Source organism: Phocoena phocoena, chromosome 16, assembly GCF_963924675.1.
Source record: "Phocoena phocoena chromosome 16, mPhoPho1.1, whole genome shotgun sequence".
In the NCBI taxonomy this organism is placed as follows: domain Eukaryota; kingdom Metazoa; phylum Chordata; class Mammalia; order Artiodactyla; family Phocoenidae; genus Phocoena; species Phocoena phocoena.
Genome location: NC_089234.1, coordinates 53,915,356 through 53,937,037, shown reverse-complemented (window position 1 = coordinate 53,937,037; position 21,682 = coordinate 53,915,356). Strand labels below are relative to the sequence as shown.

General features: G+C 50.0%; 1 protein-coding gene and 1 pseudogene across 1 annotated transcript in view; both read left to right on the top strand.

The window, feature by feature from the left end:
• Window positions 1–542: 542 nt before the first annotated feature.
• The window catches only part of ANXA11 (annexin A11), a 42,442-nt gene continuing 21,302 nt past the window's right edge, over window positions 543–21,682 (top strand). Inside the window, exon 1 of the mRNA XM_065894854.1 lies at window positions 543–755. The gene's annotated coding sequence lies outside the window, so the exon portion shown is untranslated. The remainder of the gene's footprint in view (window positions 756–21,682) is intronic.
• Window positions 21,002–21,358, top strand: LOC136136413 (small nuclear ribonucleoprotein Sm D2 pseudogene; annotated as a pseudogene).

Genomic DNA, 21,682 nt, shown 5'->3' with positions numbered 1-21,682 from the left:
TTTTCTCACGATTAAACTGTGATTATGTATACTTGTGAGGAAGACCACAATCGGTACATACTATCACTGTTGATTTAACATTCTTGATGTTGACCTTGATCATCTGGCTAAGGTAGGTGGTCGCGGTTTCTGCACTACAAAGCTACTCTCCCACCCGCATCTCCATTTCCATACTGTTATGTCACCTTTTTAACGTAGAGAGGGTCACCTTTTTAATGTACACAGTCAATAAGTAAGGTACACTGGGCTGGTGGGGGCTTGGGTAAATCCCCTCCCCACGAGTGCGGCGCAGGGCAGGACCGGTCGCGGGAGGCGGTGGGGAGTACTGGCTCCTCGCCTACCTCCAGGCGCCTGCTGTATCCTCCTCCCGCGACAGAAGGCCCTTTAGCTTCCTTCCCCTGCTCGGGGAGGATGCTCTCAGCCTGCGGGCCCAGGACCGCCCTAACCTGGGGGCGGGGCCGAGCGCAGACCACGCCCCTAGGGCCCGCCCCGCCCTGGCGCACGCGGCTCCGCCCCGGGGCGCGTTGGGGAGGCGGGATAGGGGAGTTTTCCGCCCAACGGTTCCTCCTTCAGACCCTCCCTGACTGATGAGCAGCTCGCGGGTCCCGAGTGCCCAGCGAGCCCCGAGAGCGGGAGTGGGACATAACTCGAGGCTGGTCCGAAGTGCCGCGTCTGGGACGCCCGCAGAGAGAGCCGCTGCTGCCCGCGTCCCCGTTCGCCCCTCGCGGTCCCCCACCCCGGTGGCCAGTGGCTAGGTGAGTGAGGGTTCCCCGGCCTGCTGGGGGCAAGGGACGGGGCGGTGGCAGGGTTACGCGGCCCCCGCCGGAAGGCCCCGGACTGTTCCTCGCCCCTTCCCGGTCCGGCCCTGCGGCTTCCTGGTTACACGGCGTGTAACCGTAAGGGGGCAGGTGTCGGGCTGGTCCCGGACGGGCTGAGTCGGCCTGGCTGCCCAGCTCGGTCAACGGCGGGGAGCCCTCCCTGTGGGGTGGGGGGTGCACAGGCGGGGCCCACAGTGGCCAGGGCCACGTGATTGTGCTGCTCCGCCGGAGTCCGGGGCTCAGGGCCTGGGCCGGATTGGGACCGGGTGAACCTGCGACAAGAAGGCGACTGGCTGGTGTGGGGATGGCCGGTGGCCACGGCCCCTCTGACCCCGTTGAGTTCTCGGGAGTGTGTGTACCCTTCTGGGAAGGGCTTATGTTGAGGAGAGCTAGCAGAGGAGGCTGCCTTCAGGAACTTTCCTCCGGAACTGGAAAGACGGAAATTCCTGGGAGCTGCTAGTTGGAGTTGATTTGCAAGGCACTCTGAGAGAATGCGGGATCTATCCCAGGTGCTGTGTTCACCTGTGTGTTTACCTTCGCTGCCTTTCCTCCGTTTCAACCTTGAGCTACAGTTTCAGGGAGGGATTCTTGACTTTTACCTCCCGCTGGGCTCCACCCAGTCCCCTGAAGATTTAAAAAGGTAGAAACGCATCTGTTGGCCTAAAGGAGAGTTCTGCAGTTCATCAGCTTGAGACTTTGCGGAGAAGCTAAGCTAGACAGTTCTAGCCCAAGCTGGGAACAGTTTGCCTGGCACATTCCTGTCCCTGCCCCTCTAATCAGTGACCTTTCTTCGGAGATTGGGTGTTTTAGGACAGACCTGGGGGATCTGTGGTAGCCCGCCGCTCTGCCTTCCCTCCCTGCCGTCACTTTGCTCCCTGCTGCTTTGACCTGGGCATGGAGTGGCTCTGTGAGGGGTGAGCCTCTGCCCTGCCCCACGGCAGGGACAAAAGTTTACAGGTCAGTGCCAGGCTGAGTCCAGGAACTGGACAGGTAGGGTGTGCTATCTTGCTCCCCCCCCCACCCCGGACTGGCTCTCATTATACTCCTCCATTCCTTCCTTGTTTCAGTCAGTTGTTGGGGATTCCAGGAGGATTAACAGGGCCCCTTCCCTCAAGGCACTCTTCATGCTACCGGGTGTTCCCTGCCAGGAGAGGCCAGGTGAGGTGCCAGGGCTATGTGTTGCCCTGGCGTGGGGTTCTCACTACCTTGGGCTCCTGCATCCCTCCCGAATCTCACCTCTTACTGGTCTCTATGCCTTCATTTCCTCATCTTTAAAGTGGGGGGTAGTAATAATACCTACCTCACAGGATTATGGTGAGGATTAGATGAGTTAATATACTTAACAACCATACAGCTCAGGCACTGATCTGAACAGGTGGTGACTGGTGCACCATACCCCTGTGTCCCAGGATAGACATAAAGCTTACAGCAGGGCCTGGCTCATGAGTAATCATCTGGAAGAGTCAACAGTAATAATAACAATAGCTATCACTTCCTTCGTGCCCTGAAGGGCCGAGTTGAATTACTCTCCTTCTGACTTGTTCCTCTGTCTTAGCTCATGCTGTTCTGCCCTCCTTCTCCCAGTTCTGCGTGTTATTCACCACCCTCCTGGGAGCCATCCAGGTGCCTGGAGCAGGAAGGGACAAGACATGCTGTGAGCCCATGCAGCCCTCCTCCACTCCTTTGGCATCACTTCTCAAAACTCGCATTGGAGTAATAATTATATGGCCACAAGTCTTCTCTCTGCCCCGTCCTCTGTGTCTGGAGGGTGGGGGGTATTTCTCACTCGTCTCTTGGTCTCACAGCATCCAGAAGGGACCTTGCCGAATGTCGGTACTCAGTAGATATTAGCTAAGTGAAAGAGGCAGGCCAGGGAAGTAAGGTTTCCCTGTTCTTAAAATGTTTGACTTTGGAAGCTGAATTTGGATAGGCCAAGAAAACCCAACAACTTGGGAGAGTGAGATGGAAGTGAGTCCAGACTGAGAGGTGAGCCTAGGAACTGGCTGAGAGGCCAAGTGGGAGTCGCTTTGGACTCCTTTATGTCTCCAGGGCAAGGATGGTAGTCAAGACTCATCCTGGATTGCTGCACCTAAGATCCATTAGTGATGCCTTGGCCACGTGATTTTGGGAGGATGGGTAGTTTGAGGTGGTAGGAGTGAGAATTGAGCCAGAATAGGTGAGTGTGGGTTTTTCTTGGGAATTCACTTGGGCGGGGAGGGGAAACCCTGTGTGGGCAGGTGAATGTAGAAATGAAATCTGTGCCGAGTGCTGGATGTTCAGAGGACCCAGGGTCTTTGTGGAGCTCCCCTTCCTTCCTGCTCCTTCCTCTTCTCAGCTGCCGTCTTTTCCCTCCCGCTAAGCCTGAAGCAAGTCCCTGATACTTGCCCCATGGGGACCACTGGAGGAAGATTCTGTGTATAGGTGTATTTTACAATCACAGCCAAGCAAACAGACTCAGGTTTCTCTGAGTTTTTCTCCTCAGCACCCTGTGAGCCCATTGCCTGCAGAACATCAGGAATCTGAGGGCTACCTAAATAGAAAAGCTCTTAGGGGAAATGAAGACACCAAAGTTTCCTTGTTGGGAATTTGCATTTTAAAAAGGAGTTGTGAAATTCATGGCGCTTTCTAATAACCCTGAAACCGTACCGTATTAAGCCTACTGACCCTGAGCCCGGGTACCCCATGAAATAAAGGTCTGATTTCACGTGGTGGTTTGTGTTTGGGAGAATCCTGACAGTGCAGCATGTACAGTGACTTGAACCACAGCTGGCTTTGCTCCTGATGTGAGAAAGTAACAGGTGAGGCCAATGGAGGGGTGAGGAGACAGAGTTCTCATCCGTGCTTGGTATCCTGGGACAAGCCACATAGCCACACAGAGTCCCAGAGTTCTGGGTGGTAAAATGCCTGCCTCACGTGGTTGTTTGCACAGTCTGGTGAGGTGATGTTTGCAAAAGGGGTTTGAGATCAGTTGGGGGGTGGTAATGGCAGTGTTGATATCTTCGTTGTGTGCCTGTGAGGAGTCTTGACGCTGGGGGTGGAGTGGGCAGATAGATGGCAGGTAGCTGACTCCTGGTTCTGTGATCTCTGACTGTCTAGTCTTCCAGGGGCTTGTGCTCCTGAAGGTCCCACTGCCTTAGCAGGAAAAAAGGGGGAGGGATCACTCCTGAAAATGAGAGGGAAGTCAGGAGCCCCCAGCCTCTTACACCTGTAGCTGGGGAGAGACTGGCTTAGAGGACAGTGTGAGGGACAAGGAGAAACTCAGAGGCTGATAACAGGGAGCCAGAGGGAGTATATGGCAGATTAAGCCTGGGGAGTGGCATCCCTGGGGGAAAAGGGTGTGTATGTGGGGGGCTGGTGATAGCAGACATCAGCTTGCTGTGTCCACCTAAAAGGTCACGGCTATTTTAGGAAGCGGGTGACAAGGGATATTTCTATTGAACTCAGTGTTAGTGAGTATCCACTGTTTGCCTAGCCCTGTGCTGGGAGCACAAAAGCAGAGGCCACCCCTACCCGCCCTAGGTTGTCCCCTGCCTGTTCTGTAGTACAGATGTAAAATAATTTATTCAACCTTTCCCCCATTGCTGGGTATGGAGACTGTTGACTGTTTTTATAGTTTGAAATGGTGTTGGAGTAAACAATCTATAAAATCCTGTTTGGAATGTCACTGAATGTTTTATTTATAAGGAAGAGTTCACATTTTTATGATATTAAGTTTTCTAAATCAGGGACAGATTACAGGCCTTGTGAGGTAGAATGTCTTCATTAGATTTTAAGAATAGGATTCTAATTGGATATGCTGGAGATATATATATATATCTCATAAAATATATGTCATATAATTTGGAAATTATTTGTAGATAACTTTTTTTATTCCTACTTTTTTTTTCTGTTTGTTGGTCATTCATTTCAACCTTTATTGTTACTCATTTCTTTTTACTTCTGGCTTATTTTGTTGCTCTACTTCTATTTTATTTATTTATTTATTTTTATTATTTTTTTGTGTGGTACGCGGGCCTCTCACTGTTGTGGCCTCTTCCGCTGCGGAGCACAGGCTCCGGACGCGCAGGCTCAGCGGCCATGGCTCACGGGCCCAGCCACTCCGCGGCATGTGGGATCCTCCTGGACCGAGGCACGAACCTGCGTGCCCCACATCGGCAGGCAGACCCCCAACCACTGCGCCACCAGGGAAGCCCTGTTGCTCTACTTTTAACATCTAAATTGGTTCATTTATTTTTAGTGTTTTATTTTAATTAAAAAAGTATATAAAGCTCAGCGTTTTCCTCTGAGTACAACTCTAGCCAATGGGCCTTTGTATGAAATGCTCACCTTTCCATTGCTTTCTAGTACTCTGTAGATCAGTTTTGATCCAAGAATTTTTTAGAAGGCAACGTCCTGAATTTTTGAGTAAGTTTTGTGGGGGGTATGGTCATATTTTAATGTTGACTGCTAGTTTTATTGAGTGAAAATCTCTTGTTGGACTGTATTAAGATTTTCTTTGTGGCCAGCTACACAATCAATGTGAAAAGGTTTCATGGACGTGTGCTCTCTGTGGGATACAGACTTCAGATACATCTGTGATCTTGAGGTTGCCCTCTGCATCCCTGCTTATTGAATCTTTTTTTTGAGTCAAGCTCAACTTATATTTGTCTTGGATTTATGAATTTGGCATGCATGTTTGGTGTATACAGGTTTATCAAGCTTACCTTTGTGGATTGTACCTTTTGTCTTTTGCTTATTCAATGCTTTTGGCCTTTGGCCTTAAAATCTGTATTAACTTTTTTAGGAGCATATATCGCCAAGAATCTGGGAGAATCCCCTCTTCTTTACAGTCCTAAAATTAGTAACTAAGTGCATTTTATAGGACAGTAAGTGAAAGCCTCAGAAATTTGGAGGCAGGCGTCAGTCAGGGAGCGGGTAAGCTGCATCCTTTAGTTTCCACTCAGACTCACGCAGAGTAGGTAGTAATCAGACTGCCCCCGCTTGCTTCTGAGTCAGGATTACTGTGAGCTCCCCCTCCTTGCCTGTCCCAGTGGCCCCCATGATAGCCAGGTTTTAGGAGGGATGGATAAAAGGAGATCTGTCTGCAACACCCAGGGATGGGCCTGAGTACCACTCCTCTGCCTTTGTGTTTTGTTCCCCCCCATCCCTTAGGTCCAAGGAGGTGGACGGCTGTGACTCGCAATTACATTTCCTTCCTCATCTGAAGCGGCAAGGCGTACTTTCTCTGTTCCCCAAGGGATATGACAAAACAGTACACAAAAATGTCCCAGGGCCAAATGTCAGGTATAAAGACTTGGGCCACAAGTTTTACACTCGTTTCTATGCTTGTGTTTTAAGTCACATAAACTATTTCAAGGGACTAGAATGGCCTAAGCCCTGTTGTACCATGGATTCCTAGGGGGTAGTTTTCCAAGTCTTGTGTTTCCACATGGCTGAGAAATGGTTGGAAAAAACCCTCAGTTTGCAGAGGCAGGATTATTGGAAAGTCCTCAACATGTTTTTAATATTAATTTCCACTTCTGGTTTGTCTTTGTGTTTACCTAGTATGTCTTTGCCTTAATTTTAAACTTTTCTTTCTCGTTTAAAAAAAAAAGTGTTTCTCTTGTAATCAGCACGTGACTGGGGTTCAGGGACATGGCGGAAGGCAGTGATAACAGCAACAAACCGAATTTGGTCATTTCTGTCTTCGGTAGAGAATTCAGACTGTTTGCATACCAGATAGTCTTGATTTTATTTCTTGTGTCTTGTTTTCTGTTTATTATTTACTATACTTGGATGTTGTTTCTTTCCTGATTTCTGCTGTCTGGGTTAAGTTTCTCATCATTCCTCTTCCTTCCTCTTCCCCACCCACTTGCATTAGGATTCAGGTTTGGCCATGATTTAAGAGAAGAGTTTCTCTATCTCCAGAAATTGGAGTCCAGAGTTAATAAGTGTCTGTTTCATGAGGTTGTCCAGGCACGAGGCTCCTTACGAAAATTTGCTCCCAGCATTCTTCAGGGCTTTGGTTTACAACCTTGAGCATGTTTAAGAATAACTGGCAAGGTTTGTTAAAACACGGATTCCTGGGCCCCACCCCTAAAGGTTCTGATTTAGGGGGTCTGTGGTGAGGCCCGAGAAATTTCCTTTATGACAGGCACCCAGGTTGTGCTGATTCGACCAGTCTGGGGACCACACTTGGGCAGTGTTGCTCTGGGTGCTTCCCTTACCTGCAAGGCCCAGGACAGCTGACTCCCTGACAGGGCCCTGCCTTGCTGCCAGGGAGGCTTGGAAACATAGTCCTTATTTGGGGCTGCCATGTGCCAGGCTGCAGGTAGTGTTCTGTCATGGAAGCAAGAGGGGGCAGATGGTTGAGGTGGGTGACGACTGAAGTTTCTGGAACACCACCCACTGGTGTCCTCAGTCTGAAACTACTCCTGTGCTTGTCGGTTTTGCCACTGGCTAAGCCAGCCTTCCTCGGGTTAGGAAGTAGGAATGGTATCTTGTGACAGGGGCAAGCCAGCAGGCGGTGCAGGGGGCGGCAGCCCCGATCCTGAGGGCAAGTTGCTGCTGGTACTTTGCTCATGCTCTGAGGGTCTCGCTGCTTCCAGGCCATTCCCAATAGTCAGGTCTGGCAGCCATTCGTTCTGCCACTTGGAGTCACCTCCTGATCTTAGAGGGCCCTCGGGATGCGGGGGCGGGTGTCCCTCCAAGACCCAGCTTTGGGATGGAGAGAGTCTTAACTGTGCTTCCTTCTCCCGACTTACCTTCATCAACTCCAGGTGTGACACATCATTGTCTATTTCCGGGAGAGCTTGGGGACAGAGGCCATTTGAACCCTGAACTGAGTTGGGCTGTTGGTCAGCGCGGCTCCTGATACCCTGGAGAGATCAAAACAAGAGGCTGCCAACCCCTGCTCTCTGCTTTTGTTAACTCATGGGGGTGAACCTGGAGAGAAGCAATGTCACAGAGGCCTCCCCTGGGCAGAGGATGCTTTCTCTGTGGCTTGATGATATGGGGCTTTATTAGGAGGCAGCAGAGTCATTTTCTCATTCTGTCTTTCCCAGGGTAGCCTTTACATTTCCAAGTCCATTCTCCAGCCCAGGAAGGTGGAATGGCGCCCAGAAGCGTGAGTGGCGGAGAGCCAGCCTGGGCCGCGATGCATCGGCAGGGAGGTCGAGAAACATGACTTGAGTCTTTGTCCTGTCCCAGCCGATCCTGAGAGCCGAGGCAGGCCTTGCTCTCTAGGCCTCGGCTCCCACCTCAGTAAAACAAGCTGGTTGAGTCAAAGAAACTCCTGAAGGCCCCCCTTCCAGCCCTGATATTGTAGGATTCGTGTGTAATCCAAATGCCAGCGCACTGGGAATTGGCTTTATTATTTTTATTTTTTTAAAATAATTTTTATGGGGCTTCCCTGGTGGCGCAGTGGTTGAGAGTCCGCCAGCTGATGCAGGGGACACGGGTTCGTGCCCCGGTCCGGGAAGATCCCACATGCCGCGGAGCGGCTGGGCCCGTGAGCCATGGCCGCTGAGCCTGCACGTCCGGAGCCTGTGCTCTGCAACGGGAGAGGCCACAACAGTGAGAGGCCCGCGTACTGCAAAAAAAAAAAAATAAATAAATAAATAAAAATAAAAGTATAAAATAATTTTTATGTATTTTTTAAATTTATTTATTATCTTGGGCTGCATTGGATCTTCGTTTTTGCGCGCGGGCTTTATCTAGTTGCGGCGAGTGGGGGCTACTCCTCGTTGCAGTGCGCGGGCTTCCCACTGCAGTGGCTTCTCTTGTTGCAGAGCACGGGCTCTAGGTGCGCACAGGCTTCAGTAGTTGTGGCACGTGGGCTCAGTAGTTGTGACTTGCGGGATCTAGAGCTCAGGCTCAGTAGTTGTGGCACACGGGCTTTGTTGCTCCGCGGCATGTGGGATCTTCCCGGACCAGGGCTCAAACCCATGTCCCCTGCATTGGCAGGCGGATTCTTAACCACTGCACCACCAGGGAAGGCCTGGCTTTATTTCTAAGAGCTGTCTTTCTGAGCCTGCTTGCTCAAGTTCAACCCCTTGGTCAGGCCTGGACACTGGTCCGTGGCCACTCTCCAGCCTGCTTTGCCCAGAGCTTCTCCAGGCTGGGCCTCCCCAGGTGCCAGCCCTCGGAGGGCAGAGTCTGAGGCACTGTCTGGCTAATGATTGACATGGGCTCCAGCTATTCCTAATTCATGGGTGTGAGTGAGGAGTTGAATGTTTAACAGCACTTTCTATGGGCTTTTTGTTCAGTGCCTGGGAAAGGACGGTCAGGGCTGGTGGAATGCGGCCCTGGGGCTCCCTGGCTTGCTCCTGGGGCCTGATGGCATCTGTGACCCACACCTCAGAGGTGAGGCAGTGCCCCAGCAGAGTCGGGGATGTTCATACGCCCTCTCACATAACTTGAGGTTCTACCTTGTCGTGGGAGGGAGAGAGGGAATGTCTTAGATCAGTCCTTTCTGCCCCCAGAATTCCTGGAGCCTCTGTACCAGAAGCTCTGACTGAAGAGGTCATTGGGACAGGTGCCACCAGGGTGTGAAAGAGATGAATCAGGGTACACTGGTGTCCTATTGGTGTGTGTCAGGGACCTTGCTGTGCCCTGCCCCATACTGGCCAGTGGACGAGGGGAGGAGAGGCCTGTCCTATAGCCCGGGCACTGACTTTCTCACTGGGAGGCCTAGAAAAAGTAATTCTGGCTCGGGCACTAGTCTGGTGTGTGATCCTTGCTTGTCAAGAATTATCCCTGAGCCTTAGTTCCCTTGAGGTGATAATACCTCTCTTGCAGGATCATTTCAAAGGTTAATGAGGTGATACATAATGAGGTAATATATGTATTAATACCTGTCATAGGTACCGGAAAAGGGGGAGTATTATTAGAGCACTAAGAAGACATAGAAAACATTTTAGGCCAAGTGCTGTTAAGTTCCAGAAGGGGAGATCATCGTTGTGGGTGGAGAGATCAGGTGGGCTTCCTGAAAGAAGCGGGGCTCCATCTGGCTAAAAGGAAAGCCGGAATTGACTTAGGCTTAAGGAAGGCACAAAGGAGATAGGAGGACAGACCAGGTAGAGGGACTGTTTGAGCAGAAGTTCTGAAGATGGAAAGTGCTGAGGTATTGGCTTGACTGAGCTACAGACATGCATTTCCTGCATTCTTTCCATCACACAGAGACCTCCAGGGACCTTCCATTTTCTGGCCATGGCACAGCCCAGGGCGGGTTGGCAGGCTTTAGCATCCCACCTGCACAGTGATCAGCCCCACCTGAGATCTGAAAGAGCATCTTCTCCTCCAGGGTGATCTGCAGATTCTGACGGGGATTTCTTTTCAGCTTCCGGCTGAATAAGACTGGCTGGGGACTTGGTCACCATTGGAAGAGCAGCCCTTGATAAGTGCTATTTGAAGGAGAGATTTCCTGGGGCTTCCAGGAGCTGGAGTATATACTCTGTCAGGTCTTCTAGGTTTGAAGGGACTGGGCCTTTCCAAAGGCATTTGAACAGGCCCCAGGACTGTAGAGGCCCAGGGACTCCCTGCTGCCTTTAGGTCTTTAGTCTTGTGCGCCACCCCTCTCCCCACCTCTTGCCTGGCAGGGCCCTGGATGAACATCTGTTCCTTTCATTACAAATACCGGTACCTGCAGGGACTGCCCTGGTGGGGACAGTGGGCAGCCGAAACAGACAGGCATCCTGGATGAAGGGGCAGCTGCTGCAGCCCTAGCTGTGTGCCACCACGTGGGAATGTAGGACCCTTGTTGCCAGGTTTCCTGTTTTTCCATTTAAAACAAAATTTAAGTTGGAGAGTCTCTTTTGTGGCCTCACCTCTCCCCTCCCCACAGCAAAATAAATGTTTGTGAACTACAAAACCTCCAGGGAGCCCCAGGTCCTGGGCAAGCACAAATTGACAACCACGGATCCCTTGCGGGCTCACTCATTTAACAGATGAGGGAGAGATGCCCAGGGGAGCCTTGGGTTCGCCAAGGCCCATCCATCAGAGAGAAGCCGCTTTCCTAGACACCATGCCTCCCACCTCTCCTCCCTCCTCCTCTCTGCTCTCAGAGCCCTTTCCTGATTCTCAGGCTTAATCTCCATTCTGCCTGGGAGTGGCTCTTAAACATTTTGTGGGTATTTTCCTGTGATTGCTCTTTTGTGTTTATCTCCCCAGCTAGAGGGAAAGCCTGGTGCAGGCCAGAACTTTTGTTTTTTCCTCCTGTGCTCAGGGAAGTCTAGCCCAGCACTGGGTGCCTCTCTGAACCCAGAGGTGGAACTAGTGTTAAGCTAATGAAACTTAACCTTCAGGTTGAAGCCTCCCCACCCCCCCAGTCACTTGCGTGTGGCCTTTGCAAGGCTGTGGGAGAGGCCCTGCAAGTGAATTCACAAAGTCATATAGTTTTGTAGAATTTGCAAGAAAGTGTTCTGCATCCAGGGTCTTAAAAGGGCCCCTAAAATTATATAGGCTTCAGGCTCAACAAAACCTGAACCTCCCTCTAAAGATGCTGTGAAAACTCAGCAATTGGCTTGGGTCCTGCCTTTTGGACAGTGGGCCCTTGGCTTGGGAGCAGGAAGTGGGCGGGTCCTGAGCCAGCCCTGGGAGGATCTTGCTGTGTCACCTTGGCCTGTCACTTCTACTCTCTGGTTGTCAGTTTCTCCACTTGTGAAATAGGAGCCGGGGTGGGGTGGGTGGGAATGAACTGAGTCATCTCTAGGGCAGAATGATCTCTGGTGTCCCAGTTGCTTGGTTTTGGCTGGCTGGGTGTGATTTTTTTTTTTTTTTAAAACATCTTTATTGGGGTATAATTGCTTTACAATGGTGTGTTAGTTTCTGCTTTACAACAAAGTGAATCAGCCATACATATACACATGTTCCCATATCTCCTCCCTCTTGCATCTCCCTCCCACCCACCCTCCCCATCCCACCCCTCCAGGTGGTCACAAAGCACTGAACTGATCTCCCTGTGCTATGGGGCTGCTTCCCACTAGTTATCTACCTTACGTTTGGTAGTGTATATATGTCCATGACTCTCTCTTGCTCTGTCACAGCTTACCCTTCCCCCTCCCCATATCCTCAAGTCCATGCTCTAGTAGGTCTGTCTTTATTCCCGTCTTACCCCTAGGCTCTTCTTGACATTTTTTCTTTCTTAGATTCCACATATATGTGTTAGCATACGGTATTTGTTTTTCTCCTTCTGACTTACTTCACTCTGTATGACAGACTCTAGGTCCGTCCACCTCATTACAAATAGCTGGGTGTGATTTGATTGCCCCACCAACCCGAACATCACACTGCCCACCTTTCCCCTCCCAAGAGCATTTGCATTGCTGGCTGGGTGTGCCTGGCCAGGCATAGGGAACCCACTCACAAGCCCTGGGTCTAACCACGGTGACTTTGTTGACTGATAATAATACAAGCAAGCAAAGCTTTACTGAGTGAGCTCTTATTCCCAGACATGTAGGAGACGTGAGCACCTGGTCCCTCCCTTCTTGGTGGAATGGTTTTTTCTGTGGTCTTGGTTTATTGCTTCTCTTGCTGACTGAGGTAGACTTGTGCACTGATCTCTTATACAAAGAGAGGCTTTTCAAAGAGGACACCATGGAAAGATCTGGAGGGAAGGAGAGAAGCAGTGGTCACTGTATGTACTTGTTTTCTATTGCTGCTATAGCAATTTATCCATATTTAGTGGCTTAAAACACACAGCTTTTTTTTTTAATACCATTTTAACCATTTTTCGGTCTGCTGTTTGGTGGCATTAAGTACATTCATATTATTGTGTTACCGTCACCACCATCCATCTCCAGAACTTTTCATCTTCCCAAACTGAAACTCCGTCTCCATTAAACACTAACCCCCCACTCCACTCTCCCCTCCCCCCAGCCCTCGGCACCACCATTCTACTTTCTGTTTCTGAATCGGACTACTCCAGGTGCCTCATACAAGTGGACTCAGAGTATTTATCTTTTTTTTTTTGCGGTACGTGAGCCTCTCACTGTTGTGGCCTCTCCCGTTGTGGATCACAGGCTCCGGACGCGCAGGCTCAGCGGCCGTGGCTCATGGGTCCAGCCGCTCTGCGGCATGTGGGATCTTCCCGGACCGGGGCACGAACCCGTGTCCCCTGCATTAACAGGCGGACTCTCAACCACTGCGCCACCAGGGAAGCCCCGTATTTATCTTTTGACTGGCTTATTTCACTCAGCATAATGACCTCAAGATTCATCCATATTCTTGCATGTGTCAGAATTTCCTTCCTTTTTAAGGCCAAATACTCTTCTGTTATGTATATACTGCATTTTGCTTATCCATTCATCTGTTGATGGACATTTGGGTTGTTTCCACATTTTGGCCGCTGTGAATAATAACTTCCGTGAACACTGGTGTACAAATATGTTCTTTTGGGTACGTATGCAGAAGTGGAATTGCTAGGTCGTACGTGTAATTTTTTGAGGAACTGCCCTACTGTTTGTGGCTGCCCCATTTTAGCACACTACTTTACTGTCATACGGTTTTGTCTCACGGGTCTCCTGGTGTTTGTTGGCAGGGTAATATCTTTTCTGGAAGCTCTGGAGGGCAATCTGTTTCCTTGTCTTTTCTAGCTTCTAGAGGCCGTCTGCATTCTTTGGATCCTGGCGCCCGTCCTGCATGGATGGAATCCCTCTCAAGCTTCTTATCTCTTTCTTTTCATCTTTATTTCTCCTCATCCTTTCCTTTCATCCTTAACATAGCAAGGAAAGGACTCATGGGTCCACCTGGATAATCTAGGATACACTACTCATCTCAAGGTTGGTAACCTTGATCACATCTGCAAAGCCCCTTTGTCATGTAGGGCAACATAGTCACCAGTTCTGGGGGATCAAGGTGCAGTCTGTCTGTTGGGAATATTTTTGACAGACCTACAAGGAACCTGATGGTGCCTTGATCGTTGGCTTTGAAAAGCCCTCCCCTCTCCCCTTTCCCTTTCTCAAAATTGTCTTGAAGCACCCATGACCGTAAGAATTGGTTAGGTACTACCCTCATTGTGTGGGCTAGACACCTGGTAGACACTGAATAAGTTTGGGTGTCTGTCTAGGATCTTTGATGACCCTTTTTCCCCTCTCCAGACATCAGAGCCTGTCCTCTTTGACCACTTGGGAGGGTACAACACTGGCTGAATTGGTCACAGAGTGGAGAAAACTCTCCTTACATTACAGAGGTCTTCCCTGTTCTTACTTCATTCAGTCCTCACAGTAACTTCAAGGTAGGTGGGCAGACAGCTTGGAGGTTCAGAGAGGTTAAGTTGTCCTGTGAATGTCACACAGCAAGTGGTGAAGTTAGGACCCAGACCCTACCTACCAAGCTAATGCTCCTTAGGGAGTAAGTTAAAATTAACTGAGCACCTACTCTATGCTAATAAGCTACATGATGGATAGCTTTATATGCGTGTATCAGTGCATCACACCCTCAGCACCACACAGTAAGATGAATGTACTTTCCCCAGTTTTAAGAAGAAAGGCTCAAAGAGGTTAGGCAACATGCCCAAGGTCAAACGGCCAGCAAGTGGTAGAGCTAGAATTGGAACCATTGTCATTGGACCCTGTGTCTCTCCCTGGTTGCCCAGCAGCAGTGTTAGAAGATTCTATCAAGGCTGTGTGGGCGTGGGTAAAATTCATATGACAGAGCTCTGGATGGGGAAGTGTGGGTTGTGCAAAGATGGGGGCACTGGTTTAGAGTGTGGGAAAGAGAGTAATTGGAGGTGGTAGAAGGACCTACAGAGGACCTGGGGTTGGATGTTATGAGACCCAGTGTTGGTGATGCTTAGGCTGTGTGACCTGGATGAGCCACCCAGCCTCCCCTTCCCCACCCAGACAAGGGAGAGGTTCAGAGGAGGAGCTCCCCAAGTTCCTTTCCAGCTGAGCTTCTGACGGGTTCATTGTGCAGACAGTACCTGCCACCGAGCTTGGAGTGAGGTGCACCCCTGTGGGCCCAGGCGATCCTGGAGGAACAGCGCTTGGATTGGAGTTTGCAGGAAATGCAGGGACTTGAGCGCTAAGTCTGGGACAGCCAGGAGGCCTCTAGTGCTCTGGGGCTTGTGCTTGATTTACATCCGCTAGTCCCGAGGAGCCCCTTCTGATCAGGTGGTGTGATTGCCAGCAGCTTCCCCACGCGGAAGTGGTGAAACTGACAGACACAGGCCTGCCTCCCCAAGCCTGAGCTGCTCTTAGAAACAAACCACGGTTTCCATATTTGGGCAAGGGGAAGGGGGTCTTTCCTTAGGTCCTGGCCACACCTTGGACTTAGGTGGGGGGATTTTTCTTTCACTGCCGCTGTGTCTGTCACAAGAACCTTGGCGACTACAAGAACCGCAGCCTGAGCCCCCGTCATGTCTTGGGCCTGGTTGTCAGCCAAATACTGACACCATACCTGGGTTCACCTGCTTCCTCTGTGGCTGCTTTCCAGTCCTCAGAAATCCTGAATCAGGGTTGGCATTTGGTTAAGTGTTGGCTCTTCCTGAAGCCTGTTTGGTATGGGCACCTGCCACAGGGGTCTCTCCCGATGAGCTGGAGTGACCCAGGTTTGCCAGGGCTGTGCCGTGGAGGAGTTAGTAGAGAGACCTGCTGTGAATCTCCCTGTCTGCCTGCAGGTACTTTTCCATGAAAGTGTTCCCTCCTGCCTCGCCCCCTCCTCACTCCTTCTGCATTCCCACGACCTGGTCTGGAAAGGCAACTGAGAGCAGAGAATATGGTTTCTATCAGGGCCATCCCAGGGTGGACATGCTGACAGCAGGCTCCTGGGTGCGGGCAGGGCTGGAGCTTTGTGCAGGCTGAGGCCCTGCTCCCGGGCAGGTTTCTTTTCCAAAGGCCTTTTCAAAGGTGCTTCCTCCTCCATCCCTCCCACCCCCTTTTTTTCCTGGAGCTTGGACCAAGCCTCCAGGGCACCCAGGCCTGCAGCAGGGATGGAAAGAAAACACTGCCAGTTTCCTGTTGGTGGTTTCTTCTCGTGGAGATTGGAAAATCCAACACAGCCATTCCCGTCCAGGATCTGCTGCTGCACTGGGCTTGGTGTGGGAGAAGGAACCAGCTGACTTTACTGCTCCTGTCCTCTGCCCTTCTTCACACTGTTCTGACCCCCAGCTCTCCACCCTGTGCCCTCCCTGCTCCCACATTTCTCATCCTGTGTATCGTCAAATGGCCCAGGGTCCTCTGGGACCCTCTAATCCTGTTTGCTATTTTATGTTGGGGAAACTGATACAATGAGAGGTTAAATGATATCATGAGAACATATTTGATGTTAAACTGTTACTATCTACATTTAACAGATGTGGAAAACTGAAGCCCAGAAAGGTTAAATAACCTGCCCAAGACCACGCACCTCTTAGGGAGCAGAACTGGGATTCGAGCCTGGGCCACATCTGGCTTCAGAGTTCATGCTCCTCCCACCACCCTAGACTGCCTTTAGTGAGATGCTCGGGATCACGGGGAAACCTGGTGTCCTGCTTCCTAAAGTCTGTTGTATTCCACCAACCAGTGTTTTTAAAGTTTTGGTCTTTGAAATACTAGCGTCTGGGGTTGGTGGGCCATGTGAGGAAGTACAGCGTAGGGGTAAAAGTCCTGAGCCTTGGAGCCTGGCTGCTTGGGCTTGAATCCTGGCTTATCATTTACTAGCTGTAACCTAGGGCAACTTGTATAATCTCTCCATACCTCAGTTTCCTTATCTCTAATACAGAGATCATAATCTTAGTATTTGTCTTATAGAGTTGTTGTAAAATTCTATTCCATGTATAGCACTTAACACAGTGCCTAGTACATAATAAGTATTCGATAAATGTTAACTATTATTATTATTGCCTAGTAAGTTTGGGAAATTGAGGGAAAAAGTTAAGCAGGCACCTTTGTTACAGGACTTCTCAGAGCCTTTATTATCCTGTTAAGTATTGGCACTTTTCCGGAAGGGGATGTCGTAGGCAGCGTTTTCCAAAGTTTTTGGACAACTAATCTCTTTCTCTCTTTTTTTTTTTTTTTCTGGTGCGCGGGCCTCTCACTGTTGTGGCCTCTCCCGTTGCCGAGCACAGGCTCCGGACGCGCAGGCCCAGCGGCCATGGCTCATGGGCCCAGCCGCTCCGCAGCACGTGGGATCTTCCCGGACCGGGGCACGAACCCGCGTCCCCTGCATCGGCAGGCGGACTCTCAACCACTGCGCCACCAGGGAAGCCCTCTCTTTCTCTTTTTAACTGGGCACCTGGTGAATTCTCAACTCATAAGATGTAAGTTGGTGTCGGGGAACACAGTTCAGGAAGCACGGAGCTCTACATCATGCTGCCTGTTTTTGCTTGGCAAGGCTGAGCTGGAGACGGGAGTCCAGGCTAGACCTGAGCACGACTTTGAAGGACTGTGTGTGGCAGAGCTTGGGCTGTGCCAGGCTTCTCTCCTCCTGTCCCTGTAGGTATGGCGAGAGGGAGGTGGTGGGAGCCGAGGCACCTGAGTGTTTCTGGAACCTCCTGGCCATGAGGAATGTCCTTGGCTGACCGCAGTTCAAAGCAGTCATTGCACTGTCCTTGGAAGTCTTAAACTAGGTCACCAGTGGCAGGACCGGTTGGGACCACCAAACAAGCCAGCCCAGCCTAGGTTGAAATGGTCACAGGTTTTGCAGTATGACCCTCTTAGGGAAAGGTAGGCAGGCTTTGCTCCCAGCAGGCTGAGTTCTACCTTGGACCCTCTCCCCGTGTGTTTGTGACATAAGTAAACGGTGTCCCTGGCATATTTTGGCTCCAAAACCAAGGTGGTTAGAAACTAGATAATCTTCAAGTTGCCTTCCAGCGTAGGCATTTAGGAAGTCTGTAAATCTAGGATTGGGGTGAAAACCTGAAGAGGTGTTCCCTTCAGGAGTCCTAAAATCCAACTAGGAAGAGCCCCAAGAGGTGAAGCCCCCTGTCACACCCGAGGTCTGGGGAGGTGAGGGCCTGGCTCCAGGTCACTGATCGGGGACCTTTTCCGTATTAACATTCTTGGAACTGACTACCTTAAATAGTCTTGCTTTGGGCCCCATTTGCGCTCTGCTCTGGGTTGTTGCCTCTCAGCAATGACCCTGGAGAGATGGGCAGTGTATGGCGGTCAGGAGCTGCTCAGACCGGCTCAGGGCTGGCTAATCCTTCATCTCCCAGCAGCCAGGTACTGGAGGTGGGCCAGGAAGGCATGTGGCTGACTGGTTACACCTTAGCCTGCCCAAACCTAGCTTTGCACTGGAGCAAGGAGAGTTTGCAGATAAGCAAATTTCTTCCTTGTATTTAAAAAAATTATACATATATGTATACAGGAACATACATAAACTGTATATGTATATGCATACATGTATGCATTTACATTTGTGTGTATGTGTGTGTGTGTGTTTTGTCTTGAATTATACTTTGGAAACTGCTCAGTGGCGACCTTTGAGTAGGGGATTAGAGGGGAGAATGAACTTTGTGCCTTTCTGTTCCATTTGAATTTCCCTACAGTGTGTTTGTATTCCTTTTATTTTTAAATGTGATTTGTTTTTTAGAGCAGCTTTAGGTTCACAGCACCACCTCTGCCACTATCATCACCCCACGTCAGAGTTACAATTGATGAACCTATATTGACACAGCATTATCACCCAAAGTCCATAGTTTACATTAGGGTTCACTCTTAGTGTGGTACATTCTATGGGTTTTGACTAATGGATCCACCATTTTAGTGTCGTACAGAATAGCTTCACTGTCTTAAAAATCCTTTGTGCTCTGCCCATTCATCCCTTCCTCCCCCTAACTCCTGGTAATCACTGATTTTTTAACTTCTCCAGTTTTACTTCTTCTAGAATGACATACAGTTGGAATCGTGCAGTACATAGCCTTTTTAGACTGGCTTCTTTCACTTAATAATATGCATTTAAGGTTCCTCCCTGTCTTTTCGCGGCTTGATAGCTCATTTCTTTTACTGCTGAATAATATTCCGTGGTCTGGATGTACCACAGTTTATTTATCCATTCACCTTTTGAAGGCATTTTGGTTGCTTCCAAGTTTTGGCAGTTATGAAGAAAGCCACTATAAATATCCATGTACAGGTTTTTGTGTCCATGTGTGTCTTCAGCTCCTTTGGGTAAATACCAAGGAGTGCTGTTGCTGGATCATATGCTAAGAGTAAGTATGTTTAGTTTGTAAGAAACTGCAAACTGCCTTCCAAAGTGGCTGTACCATTTTGCACTTCCACCAGCAATGAGTGAGTTCCTGTTTCTTCACATCCTCATCAGCATTTGGTGTCATCAGTGTTTTGGATTTTGGCCATTCTAATAGGTGTGTAGTAGTATTTCATTGTTATTTTAATTTGCAATTCCCTAAGGATGTATGATGTTGAGCACCTTTTCATATGCTTTTTTGCTATCTGTATGTATTCTTTGGCAAAATATCTGTTCAGGTCTTTTGCCATTTTTTAACTGAGTTTTTTTTTTTTTTCTTTTTAATTGAAGTATAGTTGATTTACAATGTGGTGTTAGTTTCAGGTGTACTTTATTGTTGAGTTTTTAGGAGTTCTTTCTGTATTTTGGATAACAGTCCTTTATCAGATGTGTCTTTTTAAACATTTTCTTCCACTCTGTAGCTTGTCTTCTTTTCCTTTTATTTTTTTTTTTTTTTTTTTTTTTTTTGCGGTACGCAGGCCTCTCGCTGTTTTGGCCTCTCCTGTTGTGGAGCACAGGCTCCGGACGCGCAGGCTCAGCGGCCATGGCTCACGGGCCCAGCCGCTCCGCAGCATGTGGGATCTTCCCGGACCAGGGCGCGAACCTGTGTCCCCTGCATCGGCAGGCGGACTCTCAACCACTGCGCCACCAGGGAAGCCCTCCTTTTATTTTTAAAAAGAAATCAGCAAGGATCATCTGAGCTTCATGGTTTAAACTCTACATTTAAATTTTTGCATAAACACAGATTGAGGATTTAATGTTAAAAAACTAACACAAATAAATACTCTAGCCCCCAGACTGGGAAGGCCGGTGGAGGGGTCATCCCACGAAAGCGTCCACCCTAGTCCAGGCCCTTTTGGTCTGCTGCTGGTCACTGGGGCGGGAGGTCTCACGGCCATGCAACTTCTGGCCCTGGGAGACGCGTCCAGGTCTCTGCCTCCTCTCAGTGTTAGCCCGCTGTGAGCTGTGTCCCCACCTGGCCCTCTGGGGAGGACAGTGCTATATCCTTGTGTGAGGCATGGCCCTGCCACCATCCTTTTTCCTCCATGTCCCTGGAAGTGAGGCAGGACACCAGAAGGTGTGCATAGTGCATCGCCCAGCCCTTATTGCCATCTCCCACTGTGGGGGTTGGGGGAACAAGAAGACTCCCCATTATGGGGTGTGTGGCTAGGTCAGGGTAGTGAGGTGCCTCTTGTTCTGGGTGATTTTGCCTCTTCTCCCAACACAACAATTTCTAGATTCCTGTGTTTGGGACTCTGGCTAGGGCCTTTGCGGGGCCCTTGAAATTGAATGGTATTCTTGTGTACATGTACACAGTTTTAGGGAACAGGCCATTTTACGGTCCCTGAGAAGCCCCCTATGTACCTGCTGTATGCTTTCAACATTCACCTAGGAAACTGAGGCTTGGTCTTATGGGATCTTGGGATGCCCAGGTTTGGTGTTTATCCTCAGAATTTACTGCTGGGAATAAAGGCTAGATAGAATAAGCTAGAAAGTGTCGAAGTACCTTAAAGGAAAGTTTGTTTCCTAGAGTGTGGAGCACAGAATCAGTTACATCAGAACTTCTGCAGGACTTCCCTGGTGGTGCAGTGGTTAAGAATCCGCCTGCCAGTGCAAGGGACACGGGTTCGAGCCCTGGTCCAGGAAGATCCCACATGCTGTGGAGCAGCCAAGCCTGTGTGCCACAACTACTGAGCCTGCGCTCTAGAGCCCGCGAGCCACAGCTACTGAGCCTGCACGCCACAACTACTGAAGCCTGCCTGCCTGCCTAGAGCCCGTGCTCCTCAAGGAGAAGCCACCGCAATGAGAAGCCCACGCACCTCAACGAAGAGTAACCCCCGCTCGCCGCAACTAGAGAAAGCCTGCGTGCAGCAATGAAGACCCAACGGAGCCAAAAATAAATAAATTAAAAAGAATCCCTGGAAGTGGGAACGGGATGCTTGTTTATATTTCGGATTCCTGGACCCTTTTCAGACTGAATGGCCCAGAATGATTGGGGCCAAAGCCTCGGCATTGAGAGTGCGGCCGCCACCATCGCCAACATGAGCCTCTTCAACAAGCCCAAGAGTGAGATGACCCCGGAGGAGCTGCAGAAGCGGGAGGAGGAGGAGTTTAACACAGGGCCACTCTCCATGCTCACCCAGTCGGTCAAGAACAACACCCAAGTGCTCATCAACTGCCACAACAACAAGAAGCTCCTGGGCCGTGTGAAGGCCTTCGACAGGCACTGCAACATGGTGCTGGAGAACGTGAAGGAGATGTGGACCGAAGTCCCCAAGAGCGGCAAGGGCAAGAAGAAGTCCAAGCCAGTCAACAAGGACCGCTACATCTCAAAAATGTTCCTGCGTGGGGACTCGGTCATTGTGGTCCTGCGGAACCCGCTTATTGCCGGCAAGTAGGGGACTCCTCCCTGCCGCCAGAACTTGCCCCCTCGTTTTGCAAAGACCTGCCCTTTGTGCTGGGAATAATAAAGTCATGTGTTTTTTCTAAAAAAAAAAAGCCTCGGCATTTTTAGCAAGCTGTCCAGGTGATTCTCACGTGTGATGAAGTGGTGCTACAGAAAGTGTAGTCCAGAGTCAAGGAGCATCAGCGTGTTTGGACAAGTCTCAAACCTACGCTTGCAGAGACTGTGGGGGCAGGACCCAACAATCTGGGTTAAAACAAGTCCAGCAGGTGATTGTTTTGCAGACTGAAGTTTGAGAAGCACCAGTTTAGCCAGAGAG